The sequence below is a fragment of the Arachis ipaensis genome, chromosome B6, assembly GCF_059453495.1.
Source record: "Arachis ipaensis isolate K30076 ecotype BB chromosome B6, ASM5945349v1, whole genome shotgun sequence".
NCBI lineage: Eukaryota > Viridiplantae > Streptophyta > Magnoliopsida > Fabales > Fabaceae > Arachis > Arachis ipaensis.
Window position 1 is genome coordinate 31,054,345 of NC_142441.1, and position 22,181 is coordinate 31,076,525.

The window sequence follows — 22,181 nt, forward strand, 5'->3', positions numbered from 1 at the left end:
ATTGGCTATATTAGCAAGCATTTGAAGTTCATCAGAAGGGTTTTATGCAGAAAGTTGTAGCATCACTTTTTCATACTTATCAGGTAGGATTATCACTTTTTCATTGCATCCATCAAACATTGCTATGGCCTCTTGTTATTCTTATGTCTTTGGCACTTTTCTCTTCTTTGTTTTTCTTTTCTTTTTCTTAGAGCTTCTTTTGCTCCTTGTTTGCTTAGTGTCATGTGTTGCACAAGCCTTTGGCATTTTCTTTTTCTTATCAGTGCACTACACATATCCACTTTAGGCATTTTAGTTCACATTTCTTCTTGAGACATTGGTGCCCAGCACCTCTTTGTGTGACTAAATGTTTTGTATTTAGGTTGCTCTTGATAATGGACTTTTGGTTGATAATCCCGGGTTAGTTAACCCAAGTTACCAAGTGTTGAAACACTCCTCAGAACCTATTCATCCAAGCATATCCTTAATACATAAACACCACAGGCATTTGTCTCAGAAGTTCAAACCATTGGTACCTAGCTTATTTTCTCAATTTTTTTGCTTTTTGGTTGCCTTTTTCCGTGGCTTTTTCTTTTTCTTTTTCTTTCTTTTTCATGGCCAAAGACATTTATTCATCAAGATCCATAGACAATTTTCACTTTCTACATAAAAAATGATAATTCTACACTCTAATTTTAGTGATCTGACTAAACAATCAAGCATGCATACCACCACTTAATTCTACTTGATTTGTCACTAATTTAGCCAAGTTACTTTTGTTCAAACTTTTCTTTTATTTTTGGAAACAGAACAAGCATGGCACGCACTTGTTTAAGAAGGTGAAGTTATATCCAAACATCTAGGCATTCACTTTATTCTAAGCAATTAACAAACAGACATACTAAAAAAAAACTACACATTCCAGAAAGATTCAACATTTACAGTTTAAACCAGAACACGCATGCTTTTGTTTGCCCTTTTTAAAGAATTATCAAGGAACAATACCACCTTGTGAAATTCCTTGTTTTCTCTTTGTTGTCAGGAAACAATTTGATTTCTCCTTCTTCTTCCTAAATGTTGCTTCATGCTTTAAGGTTCTTGTTTCCTTTCCTGCAAAGAGTAATGAAGTTGCTTGCTTCTCAAGCACTTGAGTGGTTAGCTCAACTATGTGTGGGTAAGTATCGGATTCTTAGGTTGGTGTGTGAACACCAAACTTAGTCTCCCACTTACTTCTCTCTGTTCTTTGAATCCTTGAGTTATCTTGGAATGATGTTGCTACTAAGGGTTTTAAGCATTTCTGTGACTGCTTAGAATAGTTGTTCCTTTCATATAATTCAAAGGTTGTTGTGTTCAGTTGATCTTTATGGTGGAACACCAAACTTAGAGTCACACATTCCCCTTTGACTTATTGATCCATGAATTCATTGTTTGGTGTGAAACACCAAACTTAATTCTTTGCAATGCACAGAAACTACTTTACCCTTTTTATTGAAACAAATAAAAGAAACAGCAACAAGGTATTACCTCAGGTTGGGTTGCCTCCCAACAAGCGCTTCTTTAACGTCATTAGCTTGACGGTCAGCTTCCTCAGTTGAGGTGATATTTAACTTTGTCCTTCTCCTCCACATCTCCCAAGTAATGTTTGAGTCTTTGACCGTTAACAATGAAGGTTCGTTGTGACTTTTCTTCCATGATTTCTACTTGTCCATAATTGGAGACCTTGGTGACAAGGAATGGTCCAGACCACCTTGATTTTAGCTTCCCTGGAAATAGCTTCAGCCTAGAATTGTAGAGCAATACTTTTTGCCCTTCTTCAAATTTCCTTGGGGCTATGTTGCTGTCATGCTTCTTCTTTGCTCTTTCTTTGTAAATTTTGGCATTCTCATAAGCTTCCGCTTCTTCCAACTCTTGAATTTGCAACATCCTTCTTTCTCCAGCGGCTTTGTTGTCCAAGTTCAGAAGTTTCAAGGCCCAGTATGCCTTGTGCTCCAACTCCAGTGGCAGATGGCAAGCTTTTCCATATACTAGTTGGTAAGGAGACATTCCAATTGGTGTTTTGAAAGCTGTCCTATATGCCCAAAGAGCATCATCTAGCTTAATCGACCAGTCCTTCCTTGAAGTTCCCACAGTCTTTTCCAGGATCCTTTTGAGTTCTCTGTTAGATATTTCGGCTTGCCCACTTGTCTGTGGATGGTATGGTGTGGCTACCCTGTGTTTGACTCCATATTTTAGAAGCAATGCCTTTAATGGTTTGTTGCAGAAGTGACTTCCTCCATCACTGATGATTGCTCTTGGAACCCCAAAACGGCAAAAAATGTGTTTTCTGAGGAAGTTCATGACTACCTTATTATCATTGGTTGGAGTTGCTATTGCTTCAACCCATTTGGAGACATAGTCTACTGCCACAAGAATGTAATTATTTGAGTATGATGAGGGAAATGGTCCCATGAAATCTATCCCCCATACATCAAACAATTCAAGTTCCAGAATGAATTGTTGTGGCATTTCATTTCTTCTTGGCAAGTTCCCAGCTTTCTGGCATTCATGGCAGTGCTTCACTAATTTTTTTGCATCTTTGAAGATAGTGGGCCAATAAAAACCACACTGCAACACCTTAGCTGCTGTTCTTTCTCCTGCAAAGTGCCCTCCATAAGTGGAGCCATGGCAGTCCCATAAAACTTCCCTTCCTTCTTCCTCGGATATGCATCTTCTGAGTATGCCATCGGAACATTTTTTGAACAAGTATGGTTCGTCCCAGATGAAGTATTTGGCATCATTTACCAATTTCTTCCTTTGATGTTTGTTAAATTCCAAAGGTAAACTCCCAGTGGCCTTGAAATTTGCTATGTCTGCAAACCAGGGTGCTTTGTGAATTACCATGAGTTGTTCATCAGGAAAGTACTCATTTATATGTGTGCTTTGTGTGCTTCCTTCTTCACATGGTATCCTTGATAAATGATCTGCCACCTTGTTCTCTACACCCTTCTTGTCTTTGATTTCAATGTCAAATTCCTGCAACAAAAGAACCCATCTAATAAGTCTTGGTTTAGATTCTTGTTTAGCAAGTAAATATTTTAAAGCTGAATGATCAGTGAAGACAATGACTTTAGATCCAATGAGATAAGATCTAAATTTGTCAAATGCAAAGACTATTGCCAAGAGTTCTTTTTCAGTGGTTGTGTAATTCCTTTGGTTAGCATTCAAGACTTTACTGGCATAATAAATCACATGCACCAAATTGTCTTTCCTTTGTCCTAACACGGCCCCAATAGCAAGGTCTGATGCATCACACATCAGTTCAAAAGGTAAGTTCCAATCAGGTGGGGCAATGATAGGTGCAGAGGAAAGTTTTTGCTTCAAAAGTTCATAGGCTAGCATGCAATTTTTATCAAATACAAAGGGTGTATCAGAGACAAGCAAGTTACTCAAAGGTTTGGCTATTTTAGAAAAGTCTCTAATAAACCTTCTGTAAAAACCAGCGTGTCCCAAAAAACTCCTAACTGCCTTGACATTACTTGGTGGAGGTAGTTTTTCAATGATTTCCACCTTAGCTCTGTCCACCTCCATGCCTCTATTAGAGATTTTGTGGCCAAGGACTATTCCTTCTGTGACCATGAAATGGCACTTTTCCCAGTTTAATACTAGGTTAGTCTCTTGGCACCTCTTAAGCACCAAGGCAAGGTGGTGTAGGCAGCTGGGAAAAGAATCCCCAAACACAGAAAAATCGTCCATGAAGACCTCAATAAATTTTTCAATCATGTCTGAAAAGATGGACAGCATGCATCTTTGGAAAGTGGCAGGTGCATTGCACAATCCAAAGGGCATGCGTCTATAAGCAAAAACTCCATATGGACAAACAAATGATGTTTTCTCTTGATCACTCGGATCAACTACTATTTGGTTGTATCCTGAATATCCATCCAAGAAGCAATAGTAAGCATGTCCGGCAAGCCTTTCAAGCATCTGATCCATGAATGGGAGTGGGAAATGATCCTTTTTGGTGGCTTCATTGAGCTTCCTGTAGTCTATGCACATCCTCCACCCAGTGACGGTTCTTGTGGGTATGAGTTCGTTCTTCTCATTTGGTACCACAGTTATGCCACCTTTCTTAGGAACTACATGAATGGGACTAACCCATGGGCTATCAGAAATGGGGGTAGATTACCCCTGCCTGCCATAACTTCCTGACTTCCTTTTGTACCACTTCTTTCATGACAGGATTCAATCTTCTCTGAGCTTGAATGGAGGGTCTAGCATCCTCTTCTAACAAGATTTTATGCATGCATATGGATGAACTTATCCCCTTCAAATCAGCTAGGGTCCATCCAATGGCATCTTGATGAGTTTGCAGCACCTTGATCAATTCTTCTTCCTGTTCTTGGCTCAGGGCAGAGCTAATGATAACAGGGTGACTCTCATCACTACCCAAGTATGCATACTTGAGATTAGGGGGCAAGGCTTTGAGCTCAGGTTTTGGTGCTTCCTTTTCTCTTTTCACTCTCTCTGGCATGCTTAGCATGGTTGTGTCAGCACCCTTGATATCACTAACTTCAATATCCTTGGTGAACTCCTCCTCTGCCAATTCCTTTATTGTTTCCTCAAAAGTTTCTTGTACTGCAATGTCCACTACATCAACCCTCATGCATTCCCTTAGTGATTCTGATGGATAGCTCATTGCCTTGAATACATTAAACACCAATTTCTCATCATGTAGTCTAAGAGTGAGTTCACCCTTTTGTACATCTATGATGGCTCCAGCAGTAGCTAGGAAGGGTCTTCCCAGAATTATTGAAGCTTTGGCTTCTTCCTCCATATCTAACACCACAAAATCAGCAGGAAATATAAATTCTCCCACTTTCACCAACAAATCCTCAACTATCCCATGAGGGAATTTAAAAGTTCGATCTGCCAATTGGAGGGCCATTCTTGTTGGTTTGGCTTCCTCAATCTTCATTCTTCTCATCATTGTTAGCGACATCAAATTGATGCTGGCCCCTAAATCACACAAGGCCTTCTCCACCATGACTTCTCCTATAATGCAGGGGATTTGGAAACTGCCTGGGTCCTTCAATTTCTGAGGCAATTTGTGCTGAATGATGGCACTGCATTCTTCAGTTAACAACACAGTTTCCTCATTTCTCCAGCTTCTCTTCTTGGTCATTAATTCTTTTAAGAATTTTGCATAGAGTGGCATTTGCTCTATTGCCTCAGCAAAGGGAATGTTGATTTGAAGCTTCTTGAAAATCTCCAAGAACCTGGAGAATTGGCCATCCTTTTCACTTTTCATCAAACGTTGAGGATAAGGTGCTTTAGGTGTGTAAGGCTTCAGGACCTCTTTTTCTTTTTCTTTTGTTGCAAACGGTGTAACAGATTGTCCTTGTTCTTTGTCTTTCACATTTTTCTTTGCTTCATCCTCTGTGGTTTCCCTTGAGATCTCCTTTAGATTCTTTCCACTTCTGAGGGTTATGGCCTTACATTCTTCCCTTGCAATAGCCTTGGCAGCATGAGAACCGCTTGTCCCAGGGGCTTGCTTAGTCAAATACAAAATTTGATTTTCTAGCTTCTGGATGGCAGCTCCTTGGTTTTGCAAGTTAGAATTTACTTCTTCCTTAAAAGCTTTCAATTCAATTATGTCTTGGCTCATGGTTGCAAGCATTCCTTCTATCCGGTTTAATTGATCTTGAAATTGTTGGTTCGGATTAGGTTGGGTATGTTGATTATTTTGGCCATGATATGATGGTTGGGGGTAAGTGTTTTGTGTGGCTTGGTATGATCTTTGGTTGGAGTTTTGGTATGTGGAATTGTTATGTTGATTGTGGTTGTAAGGTTTGTGGTTTTGTGGTTGGGTTTGTTGGTTTCCCCACCCAAAGTTTGGGTGGTTTCTCCAGCCTGGGTTGTAAGTGTTGGAATGTGGATCATATGATTGCCTTTGTTGGTTTCCCACATAGTTAGCCTCATCCCAATCACCTCCTTCAATGCCTACTTCCTCTTGATCTTGTGTGTGTATTGCAGCCACTTGCTTTGTTTCTATTTGCCTGGTAAGCTCTGCTAGTTGCTTGGCAAACACCTTGTTTTGGGCTAGAATTGTATCAACATGGTTCAGCTCCATGACTCCCTTAGTGTTGTGCCTTTCTGATGCATAGTAGTACTCATTCTCAGCCACTGTCTCGATCACTTCAATGGCTTCTTCCACAGTCTTTTTCCTGTTCAATGAACCTCCTGATGAATGGTCTACAGCCTTTCTTGATTCATAAGAGAGCCCATCATAGAAGATGTGCAGTTGCACCCAATCATGGAACATGTTTGGTGGGCATTTCCTTGTCAAGTCCTTGAATCTCTCCCATGCCTCGTAGAGATTTTCACCATCTTGTTGTCTAAAAGTCTGAACCTCAGATCGAAGCCTATTGACCTTTTGTGGAGGGTAGAAACGTGCCAGAAACTTGCTTTCCACCTCATCCCATGTTGTTAGACTCCCCCTTAGGAATGATTCCAGCCACTTAGCTGCTTTGTCCCTAAGTGAAAATGGGAACAAAAGCAGTTTATAGGCATCTTCCTGGACTCCATTGGACTTCACAGTGTCACAAATTCTCAGGAATTTTGTGAGATGTTGGTTTGGGTCTTCATTAGCACTTCCTCCAAAGGAACAATGATTCTCCACTAGTGATATTAGCTGTGGCTTGAGCTCAAAATTGTTGGCCTGAATGGGTGGTTTCTGGATGCTACTACCACAATTCCCAGAGGTTGGGTTTATGTATGAACTAAGAACCCTCCTCTCAGGGATGGCATCGTTTCCATCAGCTCTCTCATGGTTGTGAACTTCTCTATCCATGTTGAGATCTAAAGCTTCCTCAAAATTGTCCTCAGATTCTCCTTCAGATTCCTCTTCTCCCACTACTCTCTTCCCTCTTGCTTCCCTTTTAAGTCTATGAAGGGTCCTCTCTGGTTCGGTATATGGAGGAGTTGATGTCTCTCCTCTCCTACCTGTCATACAAGAACACAGCTCAAAAACAAATAAGTGAAATACTCTTGGTTAATGGAAGAGTATGGTTAGATCAATTGAGGAATTAATTCAAACAGTTAGTGAGTCAGTGAGTTAGTTGCATGAATTTAAAGGCATAAAGAGGGAAAGCATGTAACCAAGTGCAGAAATTAAAATTCAACAAGTATCTTGAACAGAATTAACAAAGCAAGAGAAAATTGCTCAATCTAGTTAGCTTCCAATTTGAGAATTGTCAATCGAAAACCAATCCCCGGCAACGGCGCCATAAACTTGATGCACATAAACTTGTTATGCTACGATTTAGGAAATTGCACGATCGGCAAAATTCCTTCCGGCAAGTGCACCGGTTATCGTCGTCAAGTAAAAACTCACAATAGAGTGAGGTCGAATCCCACAAGGATTGGTTGAGTGAGCAATTCGGATTAGAAGTGTGTTCTAGTTGAGCGGAATCAAGGTTTGAGATGAGAATTGCGGAATGTAAAATTGGCGGGAAAAGTAAATGACAAGAAAATTAAATGGCGGAATCTTAAATTGCATGGATTAAAGAGCAGAATGTAAATTGCTGAAATTAAAAGGGAATGGGGGTGATTGCAAGAATGGAGTTGCAGAATGTAAAGAGAAAGTGGAAATCAGAAATGGGGAATTCATTGGGTTTAGGAGATATTGAAATCTCCGAATCAAAACATGTATATCTCTTCCTCAACCAATGCATTCATTGAATTTTGCTTGGCAATCTTATATGATTGGATCCCAATCCCTTGGCTCACCAATTCTCTCTAAAAACAAACAAATTCCCAATCCCTTGGTTTAAATGTTCATAAGAAGAGATGATGCTCGATCACTGATTATACCACACAGTTTCATGAACCACAATTTGGTAGGATTACATGTCACAATATCCATCCAAACCCCAATCCAATTCACTGTGAGAAAGCTTCTCTAGCATGAATCCTCCATTCCTTTCCCAAGGCTCCGAAGGATTCCAAGTATGGGTAGTTTCTTTCCCAAGACAACTACTCAATGGAATTAGATCGAGAAGCTTTCTAACAAAATTCAAGAGAAAAGATTGAAGAAGAAGATAAACTATTATTGATTCATTGAATTACAATAGAGCTCCCTAACCCAATGAAAGGGGGTTTAGTGAATCATAGCTCTGAATTCAATTACAAAGAAAGGGAAAACTAGCTAAAAGTGAAAGTAAAAGTCCCCTCTAACTTAACTTCTATCCTATTTATACACTTTCTATATTGAGCTTCAGTTGTGCTTCTTGGGCTTTGAGGCCTCTCCTTGCTTTCCTTTTGCCTTGGGTTTATGATCCATAATCTTGATGAGGTTGTTGATCCAAATCCTGTAACATTTATTGAGCCAACTTAGTGATAATCAAATAATGACACATGACTCAATAAATTGAGATTTCAAACTCATCAATCCTTCAGGCCCAATCCCATAAACCATGATATTCAATTGGGTTTCATACCAAAGTAAGTTTAAGTTAATATTTGTGCTCAAAGACTAACTTAAATCACAATATTTTTGGCCCAGAAACCTTTTCCAAGAGTGGCGTTTAAGTTGTAGTTTAAGCTTAAACTGCAGCTTAAACGCCAGACACTTCCAGTGAGGCCTTTTGTAGAAGCACGTTTAAGCTTCAGTTTAAGGTTAAACTGAAGCTTAAACGTGGAAATGGAAGAAGGTAGCCCTGGAGAGTCATGTAGTCGAACATGTTTAAGCTTCAGTTTAAGGTTAAACTGAAGCTTAAATGTGGAGATAGGAAGGGCAGCCCTGGAGGTCGAACACGTTTAACCTCCAGTTTGAGGTTAAACTGGAGGTTAAACGTGGAAAAGGGTGGAGGCATACTGGAGGTCGAACACGTTTAACCTCCAGTTTGAGGTCAAACTGGAGGTTAAACGTGGAAGCTTAGAATGGTAGCCCTGGAGGTGTCGAACACGTTTAACCTCCAGTTTGAGGTCAAACTGGAGGTTAAACGTGGAAATGGAGAGAGTAACCCTGGAGTAGAAAAGCTGTCGAACACGTTTAAGCTCCAGTTTGAGGTCAAACTGGAGCTTAAACGTGGAATGGCTCCCTGGTACTCTTCCTGGTTCTGGCGTTTAACCTCCAGTTTGAGGTCAAACTGGAGGTTAAACGTGGAACTCCTCCCTGGGTGGCATACTCATTCTGGCGTTTAACCTCCAGTTTGAGGTCAAACTGGAGGTTAAACGTGGAATGCTTCTTTAGTGAGGCTTTTCATTCTGGCGTTTAACCTCCAGTTTGAGGTCAAACTGGAGGTTAAACTTCAATTCCAGCATTTCTTATCCTTCATGATTTTTGGCGTTTAAGCTCTAGTTTAGGCTTAAACTGGAACTTAAACTCCACATGTGATATTCAAGCTTCCTTTATTGATTTTGTTGCTTCCTTGCCTAGCCTCTTCTTCCCTGAAATCATCCAAACAATTGCATCAAAGTCTTGCAAAATTTCATGAGAAATCTTCCATTCATAGCATTTAAGTATTATAACTAAAACTCATGGAATATGCATCAAAATCATGTTGTTTGGATGGTTCATTGCTTTGTTCTTCATTTAACCATTTTTGGTTACTTTAAGCTCAAGAAAATGCATAAAACAACTAAAACTAACAGAAAAATGCTAGTGAAACTAGCCTATGATGCCTTGGCATCATTCAACGCCAGCAAAGGGCCTTCCCCAGGGTGCTCTGTTTTCTGCTCTGACTGTTTCTGTTTCTGGTCTAACTACTGCACATAATCACAAACTTAAACAAATGTAAAAGAAATTAAACTGAGGTAACATAAATAAACTGAATGACAAACAAAAATAACTTTGATTATGGTTGGGTTGCCTCCCAACAAGCGCTTCTTTAACATCACTAGCTTGATGGTACTGCTCTGATGTCAGCAATAGGGTGGATTTGTCTTGCTCAATCTCACCACCCAAGTAATGTTTCACTCTCTGGCCATTAACAGTGAATTGTTTATCAGAGTAATTGCACTAGAGTTCTATATGACCATAGGGTAATATATTAGTGATCAGGAAAGGTCCTGTCCAACGTGACTTAAGCTTTCTAGGGAAAAGCTTTAGTCTAGAATTGAAGAGCAGAACTTTCTGTCTAGGTTCAAAGACTCTGGAAGAAATCTTTCTGTCATGCCACTTCTTGGCCCTTTCTTTATAAATCTTTACATTCTCAAATGCAGCAAGTCGGAATTCATCCAACTCATTTAGCTGGAGCAACCGTTTCTCTCCTGCTGCTGCCTTTGCATCAAGGTTCAGGAGTCTGGTTGCCCAGTAGGCCTTGTGTTCCAGCTCTACTGGCAGGTGGCATGCCTTCCCATATACCAATTTATATGGTGATGTTCCTATAAGGGTCTTGAAAGTTGTTTTGTATGCCCAAAGAGCATCATCAAGCTTTCTTGCCCGATCCTTTCTAGAGGTGTTCACCGTTCTTTCCAGGATTCTCTTTAATTCTCTATTTAAGACTTCAGCTTATCCATTTTTCTGTGGATGGTATGGAGTGACCACTTTATAGCAAACTCCATATCGGCTTAGCACAGAGTCAAGTTGTTTATTGCAGAAATGAGTTCTTCCATCATTTATCAGTGTCCTAGGGACACCAAATCTGTTGAAGATGTTCTTTTGAAGGAACTTCATGATTACTCTAGTGTCATTTGTGGGTGATGCGACTACCTCAACCCATTTAGACACATAATCTACTGTCACAAGGATATAAGTGTTTGAGTATGAAGATGGGAAAGGACCCATGAAGTCTATACCCCCTACATCAAACAAATCAATCTTTAGAATTCCTTGCTGAGGCATGTCGTGACCATGAGGGAGATTGCCAGCCCTTTGGCAACTATCACAGCGACGGACAAACTCTCGGGAATCCTTAAAGAGTGTGGGCCAGTAGAAACCACTTTAGAGGACTTTAGTGGCTGTTTGCTCTCCTCCAGAGTGTCCTCCATAATCGGAGCCATGGCAGTGCCATAGGATTTTATGTGCCTCTTCTTCAGATACACAGCGCCGGATTATCCCATCCGAGCATCTCTTAAGAGATATGGTTCATACCACAAGTAGTATTTAGCATCATAAATGAGCTTTCGGGCTTGTTGCCTATTGTATTCCTTGGAGATGAATCTTATGGCCTTGTAGTTTGCAATGTCTGCAAACCAAGGTGTCGTTCGGATAGCAAAGAGTTTCTCATCCGAAAAGGTTTCAGACACCTCAGTAGAGGGAGAAGATGTTCCTTCTTCTGGTTTAATTCGAGACAGGTAGTCAGCCATTTGATTTTCTAACCCTTTTCTGTCTCTGATTTCTATATCAAACTCTTGTAGGAGTAATACCCATCTTATAAGCCTGGGCTTAGAATCCTACTTGGTGAGCAGATATTTGAGAGCAGCATAGTCAGTGTAGATAATGACCTTAGATCCTATTAGATAGGATTTGAACTTGTCAATGGCATAAACCACTGCAAGAAATTCCTTCTCAGTGGTAGTATAGTTTTTCTGCGCATCATTTAGAACACGGCTGGCATAATAAATGACATGCAGAAGCTTGTCATGCCTCTGACCCAGGATTGCACCAATGGCATGGTTACTAGCATCACACATCAGCTCGAATGGTAAGTCCCATCTGGGTGTAGAGATTACAGGCGCAGTGATAAGCTTAGCTTTCAGAGTCTCAAATGCCTGCAGACACTCTTGGTTAAAGACAAATGGAGTGTCACTAGTCAGTAAGTTGCATAGGAATTTTGCGATTTTAGAAAAATCCTTAATAAACCTCGTGTAGAATCCTGCATGTCCAAGGAAACTTCTGATTCCTTTGACATTAGTGGGTGGTGGTAAATGCTCAATTACCTCCACCTTAGCTTGATCCACTTCTATTCCCTTGTTCGAAATCCGATGCCCAAGGACGATTCCTTCAGTCACCATGAAGTGACATTTTTTCCAATTTAAAACTAGGTTTGTCTCTTGGCATCATTTGAGAACTAGGGCTAGATGGTAAAGGCAGGAGTCAAATGAGTCTCCAAAGATGGAGAAGTCATCCATGAATACCTCAAGGAACTTCTCCACCATGTTAGAGAAGATGGAGAGCATACATCTATGAAAGGTGGCAGGTGCATTGCACAGGCCAAATGGCATCGCCTATGAATGCTGTCTTTTCTTGATCCTGTGGATCTACTGCAATTTGATTGTAACCGGAATAACCATCCAGGAAATAATAAAATGCATGCCCTGTTAGTCTCTCTAGCATTTGATCTATGAAAGGCAAAGGAAAATGATCCTTTATGGTAGCGTTATTGAGCCTTCTATAGTCAATGCACATACGTCACGCTGTAAATCAGTTCATTCTTTTCATTATGAACCACTGTCATACTTCCTTTTTTGGGAACAACTTGGACAGGACTTACCCAGGGGCTGTCAGAGATGGGATAAATAATCCCAGCCTCCCATAATTTGGTGACTTTCTTTTGCACCACTTCCATCATAGCTGGATTCAGTCGCCTTTGTGGTTGTACCACTGGTTTGGCATCATCCTCCAGCAAGATCTTGTGCATGTATCGGGTTGGGCTAATGCCCTTTAGGTCACTTATTGTCCACCCAAGAGCTATCTTGTATGTCTTTAGCACTTGGATCAGTGCTTTTTCTTCCTATGGTTCTATGGCAGAGCTTATAATCACAGGATAAGTATCCTCATCTCCCAGAAATACATATTTTAAGAAGGATGGTAATGGCTTGAGCTCGAGTTTAGGAGGCTTGTCCTCCTTCTTAGGAGTTTTCAGAGGTTCTTGTATTTCCTCTGGCTCCTCTAACTCAGGCTGAGCATCATAAAATATGTCGTCCAGCTCTTCTTTGAGTCTCTCAGCCATATTCACTTCTTTCACTAGGGAATCAATAATATCAATACTCATGCACTCCTTTGGAGTGTCTGGATGCTGCATGGCTTTGACAGCATTTAGCATGAACTCATCCTCATTGACTCTCAGGGTTACTTCCCCTTTTTGAATGTCAATGAGGGTCCGTCCTATAGCTAGGAAGGGTCTTCCTAGAATGAGGGTTTCACTCTTGTGCTCTTCCATTTCTAGCACCACAAAGTCTGTGAAAAAAGCAAAAGATCCAACCCTAACAATCATGTCTTCAATCACGCCTGATGGAAGCTTAACAGAGCCATCAGCAAGTTGAAGACATATGTGGGTAGGTTTAACTTCGCGAGTTAAACAGAGTCTCTTTATTAGTGATGCAGGTATCAAGTTAATACTTGCTCCGAGATCACATAGGGATGTCTTTGTACAGGCGTCTCCTAAGGTGCAGGGTATCATAAAGCTTTCAGGATCCTTGAATTTCTCTGGTAAACTCTTTTGGATCATTACACTACACTCTTCAGTGAGGAAGACTGTTTCTGCCTCTCTCCAATCCTTCTTATGACTCAAGATGTCTTTCATGAACTTGGCATAAGAAGGTATCTGTTCAAGAGCCTCTGCAAAAGGGATCTTGATCTCAAGTGTCTTGAGATAATCCGCAAAGCGGACAAACTGTTTATCCTTTTCCGCTTGGCGAAGCTTCTGAGAATATGGCATCTTGGACCTATACTCATCAACCTTGGTTGATGTAGGTTGAATGCCTACAGAATTAGAAGGGGGGTTAGTAGCTTGCTTAGGAAGGGTCTTATCAGCACTTGCATGTGTCTGACCATTCCTAGTTGGGTGTTCAACACCCTTGCTGCCCCCTTCCTAGCGTTCAATGCCAGGAACACTGTTCCCTTATGGGTAGTCAACGCCAAGGGTGAGCATCCCTTCTTGGCGTTGAACACTAAGTGTATTGCCCCCTTTGGGCATTCAACGCTAGGAGTGGGCACCCCTTCTTGGCGTTGAATGCCAATAACATTCCCTCTTGGACGTGCAACGTCCTCAGAGGTGTTATGGACAGTAGTCTGGTTGTCCTCTGTCATCTTTTCTTCTTTTGGTTTCCTGTTGTTCTAAGGTTGGGTGTTCAATGTTTTCCCACTCCTCAGTTGGATTGCTTGACATTTATCTTTTATCTGCTTAGATAATTGTTGCCTTGTTTGACTCAGTTGGGCTTTTACATTCCTATTAGAAGTTTGAATTTCTCACATAGCCTCTTGCAACTCCAGTAGCTACTGTGCAAGGGCGTGTAGCTGCTGAGTTAATGGGCCATCTTGTTCTGGAGGGTTAGATTCAACAGATATTGCCTTAACCTCTCCATTTATGGAACTCTCATCAACCGAGTACAGATGCTGGTTCATGGCAACTGTCCCAATAAGTTTGTGAGTCTCTTCAATTATTTTTCTCATATGTATAGACCCACCAACAAAGTGGTCTAGAGACATCCTAGCCATGTCTGTGAGACCAAAATAAAAGATGTCTAACTACACCAATTCTAAAAACATTTCAGTGGAACATTTCCTCAGCATCCTTCTATACCTCCTCAGGCATCATGAAGAGATTCATTATTCTCTTGCTTGAAGCCTTGGATGTCCAGCCTTAACTGGTCAATTTTCTTGGGGGAAAGTATTGATTCAGAAACATGTCTACTAGCTGCTTCCATGTTTTCAAGATAGATTTGGGTTGGTTATCTAACCACCTCTTTACTTGATCTCTCACAGCAAAGGGAAAGAGTAGCAGTCTATAGACATCCTGATCTACTCCTTCAGTGTGTACTGTGTCAGCAATTTGTAAGAAGTTTGCCAAGAACTCAGTTGGTTCTTCCTGTGAAAGTCCAGAGTACTGACAGTTTTGCTGTACCAGAGTAATAAGTTGAGGATTTAGCTCAAAATTACTCGCACCAATGGGAGGTATACTAATACTTCTCCCAGAAAAGTCAGGAGTGGAGGCCATGTAGGATCCTAAAGTTCTTTTGAACAGTTTATTTCCATTTGGGTTCATGGTGAAGGGAGGTAGGAGAGATTGGATGTTAAGAAGTAAAAAGAGAACTAGAATTAAATTATTTTTGTTTTTATTTTTATTTATTAGCTAAATTTGAAAACAAAAAAGAAATTAAAAGCTAATTAACTAAAAAGATTTAAAAATTGAAGAATGATTTTCGAAAAAGAAGAGAGAGAAAGGGAAGAGAAGTTTTCAAAAATAGAAGATAGAGGAATTAGTTAGGAAGTTTTGAAAAAGAAGAAAGAGAGAACAAGTAACTAATTAAGAAAGATTTGAAAATAAGATAAGGTTTGGAAAAGATTTGATTTTGAAAGTTGATTTTTTGAATTAATGAAGGAAGAGAAAAACAACCAAAAGACACCAAATTTAAATTTTTAGATCTAAAACACGAAGTTTTCAAAAATTTTAAAAGAAAAACACCAAAAGACACCAAACTTAAAAATTTTAAGATCAAAACAAGAAAGGAAACAAGAACAACTTGGATACCAAGAAAGAACACTAAGATGATTTTCGAAAATTTAAAGCAAATAAAGAACAACAAAAAGACACCAAACTTAAAAACTTTAAAAATTAAAGACACTAATTTCGAGAATTTTAAAGGAAAACAACTAAAAGACACCAAATTTAAGAATTTTGAAATCAAAGACTCTAATTTTAGGAAAGAAAGGAAAAGAAACTTAAAGACTCAAGATGACTCAAAAAGATACCAAACTTAAAGATTGACACAAGTCTCAAACAAAAGACACTATTTTTTATATTTTTTATTTTTTCGAAAAAGAAAATAAAAGACTCAAACAAAAAGTAAAAAGTACCTAATCTAAGCAACAAGATAATCCGGTTATTTGTCAAATCCGAACAATCCCCAGCAACGGCGCCAAAAATTTGGTGCACGAAACTGGCTCCGTAGAATTTGCACAGATAGACTGGCAAGTATACCCGGTCGTCCAAGTAATACCTGAGGTGAGTCAGGGTCGATCCCACGAGTATTGTGGTTTGAGCAAGCAGTGGATACCTTGCAGATCTTAGTTAGGCGGATAGAAATTATAGTTTGTCACGAAAAGCATATAAAACAGATAAATAGAACGTTACTGATTAAACGAGAATTCAATGGTGATAGAATGGTTGAGGTTTCAGAGATGCTTTGTCTTTCCGAATTAACTTTTCTTACTGTCTTCTTCAATAACCTTCTGATTCCTTCAATGGCAGCCGTAAGTGATTAACTCATGTCCTCTCATCAAGTTAACCTCCTCCACTGCAGCAATCCACCACGTTGAGATGACTCATGTCCTCTCATCAAGCCACCTCTAGGTTTCTCACTGTAGAAGAAGATGAAGCTCTAAGTAATCCACTCCCCTTCACGATCCTACTCAAGGTGCCACAAACAAGGCAGATTTTTCGGATAAAAAAGTGCCGCTTCTCTGACTCTAGCCTTAACGCTACAGAAACTTCACGCACCCATAGTCAACGGGATTATATGTCACATATCCAAAGTTACTCAGATGCTCTATTGGAATCGGCAATGCAATCTCTAGCTTTGGTTCAACGCTATCCGGGCCAGGAATCGCACGGAACCCATGTAGAACAAGGGTGATTGTCACGGGTCACCCTCAATTCATTAGATGAAGAATGAGGTTGCATAAGAGAATAGAATCAGACATATTGAATGAAAACATTAATATTATTGATCCATGAAACTCAACAGAGCTCCTAACCTTAACCTTAGGAGGTTAATGACTCATACTTACTAAAAAATACAACGAAAGGTTCGAATGGGTAAGAGTCCCCTAACAAGGGTGAACTCTTGTATATAAATACTAATCTAATGACTAAGGATTACAGAAATAAGATAAACTAAGTTGATAGTGTGAAAATCCACTTCTAGGGCCCACTTGGTGAGTGCTTGGGCTAAGCTTGAGTGTCTCCCACGTGCTAGTGTCCCTTAGGGGAGTTGAACACTGGCTAGGGACCCCCTTTTGGGCGTTGAACTCCAGTTGCTCCCCTGTGGGCGCTGGACGCCAGGAATGGGCTGGTGACTGGCGTTGAATGCCAGTTTTGGGCCTTTATTTCCAAAACCAAGTATGGACTATTATATATTTTTGAAAATCCCTGGATGTTAGCTTTCGATAGCCGTTGAGAGCGCGCCATTTGGACTTCAATAGCTCCTAAAAAGCTCCTTCAAGTGCACGGAGGTCAGATCCTAACAGCATCTGTAGTCCTTTCTCTGCTTCTGAATCAGACTTCTGCTCAAGTTCCTCAATTTCATCCAGAAAATACCTGAAATCACCATAAAACACACAAACTCAAAGTAGAATCCAAAAATATGAATGTTTCACTAAAACCTATGAAAACTTAATAAAACTTAAACAAAACATAACAAAAACTATATGAAAATAACGCCAAAAAGCGTATAAAATATCCGCTCATCAATGACCATCCCCTTTTTCTAAGGAACTTGTTTAGATCTCCCTTCTTGATGGAAAGGAGGTATCTTAAGAGTTAGTTACTTATTCAAATAAGCAAAGCTGAGTTGTAGTCGTTACACCCGACCTCTATGAGGTTGGATAAGTGTGGATGAAGTCAGCTTTCTTGGGTGGACTTTTATTCATTTTAGACTTAGCTATATTTTTGGGACAGGGTACAAACAATAGCTAAATTTTTTTTGAATAATCACAATTTATTGAAAAATGAAAAAACAGATTTATAGATCAAATTTTGTTTCGATTTTTTGCACTTTATAAATAATTATCTATTTATAAATATGATTCTAAAAATCAGACTGGATCGACTGGTCGAACCGATCCAACTGAGAACCGACGATGAAAACGATTCGATCCAGTGTCTAAAATTGCCAAGTCGAAAACCATATGAAAATCGCTAAACTGGCAAGGAATCGGTTGGTTGGACTGAAACGAAACTGGCCAGTTCTTGATAAACAATGTCGTTCTGGGTGATGTTTAAAAAATAAAAAAGAAATTCCAAGTCCCCAATGCATTATCCACCCCACCTGCTTCCCCCCAACACCCCTTCCTTTGTGAATCACCTCACTTACTCAGAATAACACTTCAAAGTTCAAAAATTACCCAAATCAAAACCCTAGCTTCTTCAATGGTTTTGTGGCCGCCGTCCATGATTGTCGGCGCCTCCACTCCTTCCTCCTTCCTCCTGTACCAAATCCATCATTTTCTAGCTCGGCACGTCATTCCCATCTCCTGTGGCTTCTCTGTTTGAGGATTCAAGATGCTCGCCGTCGTGTTTTTCATTGTCCGTGGTTCGTCTCGCTGCTCGCCGTTGTCTCTTCGTCGTCCTACTCTCCGTCGAAGGTTAATGACACTACTTGCAGGGTTTTTCAGTTCTTCCTTTTATGCTATGTTTATTGATTTCTGAATGTGAATGAAAATCAAATCATTGATTTTGTGTTGTTAAAATTTTTGGTAAAATAAATTTGTTACTCTACTGTTGCTTTTTTCAATTTCTGAGTATACTGTGTTTGAATTTTTTTTGATAGATTTATTGATTTCAGGTTTAGAGTGATTATTTGTTGCTGTTTTTTAATTTTTGTTACTGATTGTTCTTGATTCCTAGCTCTGTTCAGTCTGCTGTGCTGTTGGTAATGGTATTTTTTATTGAGTTTATCCTTTGAGAGCTGCTGTTAGTGTGGTGTTGCCTTGTTGATTTCAGTTATGGTCTTATGGATGATTATTTGATTTCTGGCTGTGTTGCTGCTGTTTTAACTTTGTGAATGATTTATTAATTTCAGTAATGGATGATAGTATTCCTCAAGAAGCAAATTGCTGAAAATAATACATCTGTGAATAATAATTTTTCTGTTAATCTTCCTATTTCAAATGATGCTGCTAATCCTAACTATTTAACTTTTGAGTTCATATTTTGATAAGATTATATGGATTTAGTTGATGATATTTCATGTAGTATTTTAAATTTAGAAGATATTTTAATATTTATATTAGACCATAATTATATTTTAGGATGTTTATTTATAATTTATTTATTATTTTATTCTAAAATAATTTTTTTGGTTAAACTACGGTTAAATTGATTGGAGCAATAAATCAATAAACCATTGACTAAAGCGGTTCGATGACCGATTCGATTCTCAAAACCTTATTTATAAAAAAATAAACTAAATGCCAAAATTATTTGCCACTTATATAAGAAAAATATTTCTTTTTTTTATTTATGTATATTTTTAAATTTTTCAAAAATTTGTTTGTTATTATTTATTACTTCCTCCGTTTCAAATAACGTCACTTTTTTGTGTTCATTTAATTTTTCATTGAACCTAAAAAATAAAGCGACTAATTATTTTTAACTAAAAAAAGTAGTATTTATGTAATTAATTTTTTTGTTTTGTAATATGAACTCTTGAATACAATTTACTCATTTTTTGTTGTCAAAGAAAAAATGTTAATAGTGTCCTAAAAATTTAGGATCATGGGCGAATTTAGGGGTGGAGGACCCTCCAATATCATACACGCTAGGGGTGCACAGACCCGGCCCGGCTCGAAGGTCCGGCCCGGTTCCGAACACTTTAGGGGCTAATTTGGTGTAATTTCATCGGGTTTAGGGCCAGGTAAGGGTCTCAAAAATAGACCCGGCCATTATTTTGGGTCGGGTCCGGGCTATAGCTCGGGTCACCCGAAGTCGGCCCGGTGGCCCGGTCATCATACACAATTAATATTTTGTGTTATTAGTGATGGATCATGACTATTCTTATGTAGAATTTAAGTATTGTAAACCTTAATATTTTGTGTTATTAGTCATTATAAAACTATAAGTTAATGTTTTATGTTTAGAATGCATAAGACTTTAGACTAATGCATAATATTGTGTTATTTGTATTGATTTAAATATTTGGTATTATTAGACAATATTAGTATTGATTGTGGTTTTTCTTTAGTATTGATTGTGATTATACTTTAATTTTAAAAAAGGGTTGGTTCTTGTTATATTTTTCTAAGTGAAATTTACCATGTTAAATAATGGTTGGAGTCTTGGAAATTTGGATATTTTTACATGCTAGCTTACAAGAAGGTATCAACGTAATGTAATGTTAACGGCCCGGTTTTCACCCGATTTTCACCCGGTATAATTGTGGTCCGAAAGTGTATTGGTTTCATCGGGTCTAGGATCGGGTTCGGGTCTAATAAATAAACCCGATGTACATTTTCGGGTCGGATCTGGGTTACATCAAACCCGACTTCACCCGACCCATGTGCACCCCTAATACACGCCACAGCATTTGTAAGGCCCACATCGGTTGGAGAGGGGAACGAAGCATGCCTTATAAGGGTGTGGATACCTCTCCCTAGCATGACGCGTTTTGACGAGTGAGTGTGGGGGGCTTCGGCTATCATCCCTATCGTCAAAGGCAAAACCGTGAGGCCTTGTGTGCCAAAGCGGACAATATCGTGTTAGCGGGTGGTCTGGGCTGTTACATTATGGTATCAGAGCAGTTCGTCCTCGTGAGCCTGAGGGATGGAACTGCTTATGCTTCAATGCATACTCTGAGTCTGTGCCTGTGCTAGTTAGGGTATCTAACTGATACATCTAGCATGAAGTCCATGAGTGTAACTTTGGTACTTGAAGCATTATACTTTCGATATTGAGACTGATCAACTTAATATCGATTGTTTAGTGTGTATAGGAACCAGATGGCGCCTCGTGGACCCGATCGTAGACGTAAAAGAGACCGTACTAATACGCAGGAATCAGAAATTAACCCGAATAACCCGGTAAACCTTATGGCTGCGTTGGGGAATATGACTGCTGCTATGCAGGCCACTACGGAGGCTCTTGGGCAACAGATAAACAATAATGGCAATGGCGGAAGGGAAGCTCAGGGCCTGATGACACTGGCGACTTTCTTAAAGGTTAATCCACCTAAGTTCAAGGGAACCACCAATCCGACTGAAGCTGATACTTGGTTTCAGGCCATGGAGCGAGCACTGCAAGCGCAGTTGGTACCTGAAGAGCAGTGTGTTGAATTTGCTACCCATCTACTCACGGGAGAAGCATCGCATTGGTGGCAAGGGGTTCGACGCCTCCTATAACAGGGGAATGATCTTATCACTTGGGATGCCTTCCAGGTGGAATTCTATAAGAAGTACTTTCCGAATTTCGCCAGGACAGCCAAGGAATTGGAGTTACTGCAGCTAAAGCAAGGTGTTATGTCCGTATCTGAGTATACAGACAAATTTGAGGAGCTATTCAGATTTTTCCGCATGTGTCAAGGAGCTCCGGGAGACTTCGAGGAATGAAAATGCATTAAGTATGAAGGAGGACTCCGGAGCGACATCTTAAGTTCAGTGGGACCAATGGAGATCCAAACTTTTTCAGAGTTCGTGAATAAGAGCAGAATTGCTGAAGAGTGTGTGAAAAGGAGGGTTGCAGAGAAAGGAAGTCATAGAAAGCACAACCAAGGATTCGCACCAAGGGGTCGAGAGTTTAAGGAGAGAGGATACGTACAACACTTTCCCCAAGGACAGACTAACTTTGCGACGAGTGAGGAGTCCCAAAGGAATGGTAAGGAAAAGCGGGCAGCGGCTGCTTCTGATGCTTCGAGCTGTCAGAGATGTGGGAGTCATCACCCAAATAGGCCGTGCCGATTGGGGTTAGGTATATGTTACAAGTGCGGGTTACCAGGGCATGTATCAAGAAATTGCCAACAAGGAGAGAGTCAGGATGCGGGCCGACTGCGACAGTAAGATTGAGGTAATTGCAATAATCAGGCTTAAAGGACAGTGCGTGATTTTATAATACCGCCTGTACAGTAAAACTGGGAATGTCAAGCTTAATATTAGACTGAGAAGCAAACTGGATGGTCCGAGTAAGGATTTGCCTTACTACAAATGGATAAATGCCTGAGATGTAAATGATTTTCTATTGAGAATGATGTGTTGTGTTTGTTATGTAGTTGGTTGATTTCTGGATTTTTGGTGAAACGGATTGAACCCGTGACTTTTAGTTTCTTTGATTTAAATAGATAAAGAATGGTCCTAAATGATGGATTTGGAAACGTTGGTTTGAAATGCCAGTCATGCTAAGTTGTGGTTGTGAGGAAGTAAGTGATAGAACTCGTACTAGACGAGAGATCAGAATAAAGCAGCGGAAACTTGTGGAAGCAGTAACACAGGATAGCTACGAATAAGAGCTGTAAAATTTTACTATAGTATCTTATGTTTAAATACTAGAAGGGTTAAGTGGGTTACTGCAAGTAATGATCCCCAATAGTTGGAATTGATTGCGGCTGCGAGCTTTGATGGTTCTAAAGCG

At 39.7% G+C, this 22,181-nt stretch overlaps 1 non-coding gene across 1 annotated transcript; it reads left to right on the plus strand.

Annotated features, from left to right (window-relative positions):
- The first annotated feature begins 6,278 nt into the window (after positions 1 to 6,278).
- LOC148555044 (small nucleolar RNA R71) lies at positions 6,279 to 6,382 on the plus strand. Its single transcript, XR_015886478.1, has one exon. It is a non-coding gene; the product is annotated as a small nucleolar RNA R71 (small nucleolar RNA).
- Positions 6,383 to 22,181: the final 15,799 nt, after the last annotated feature.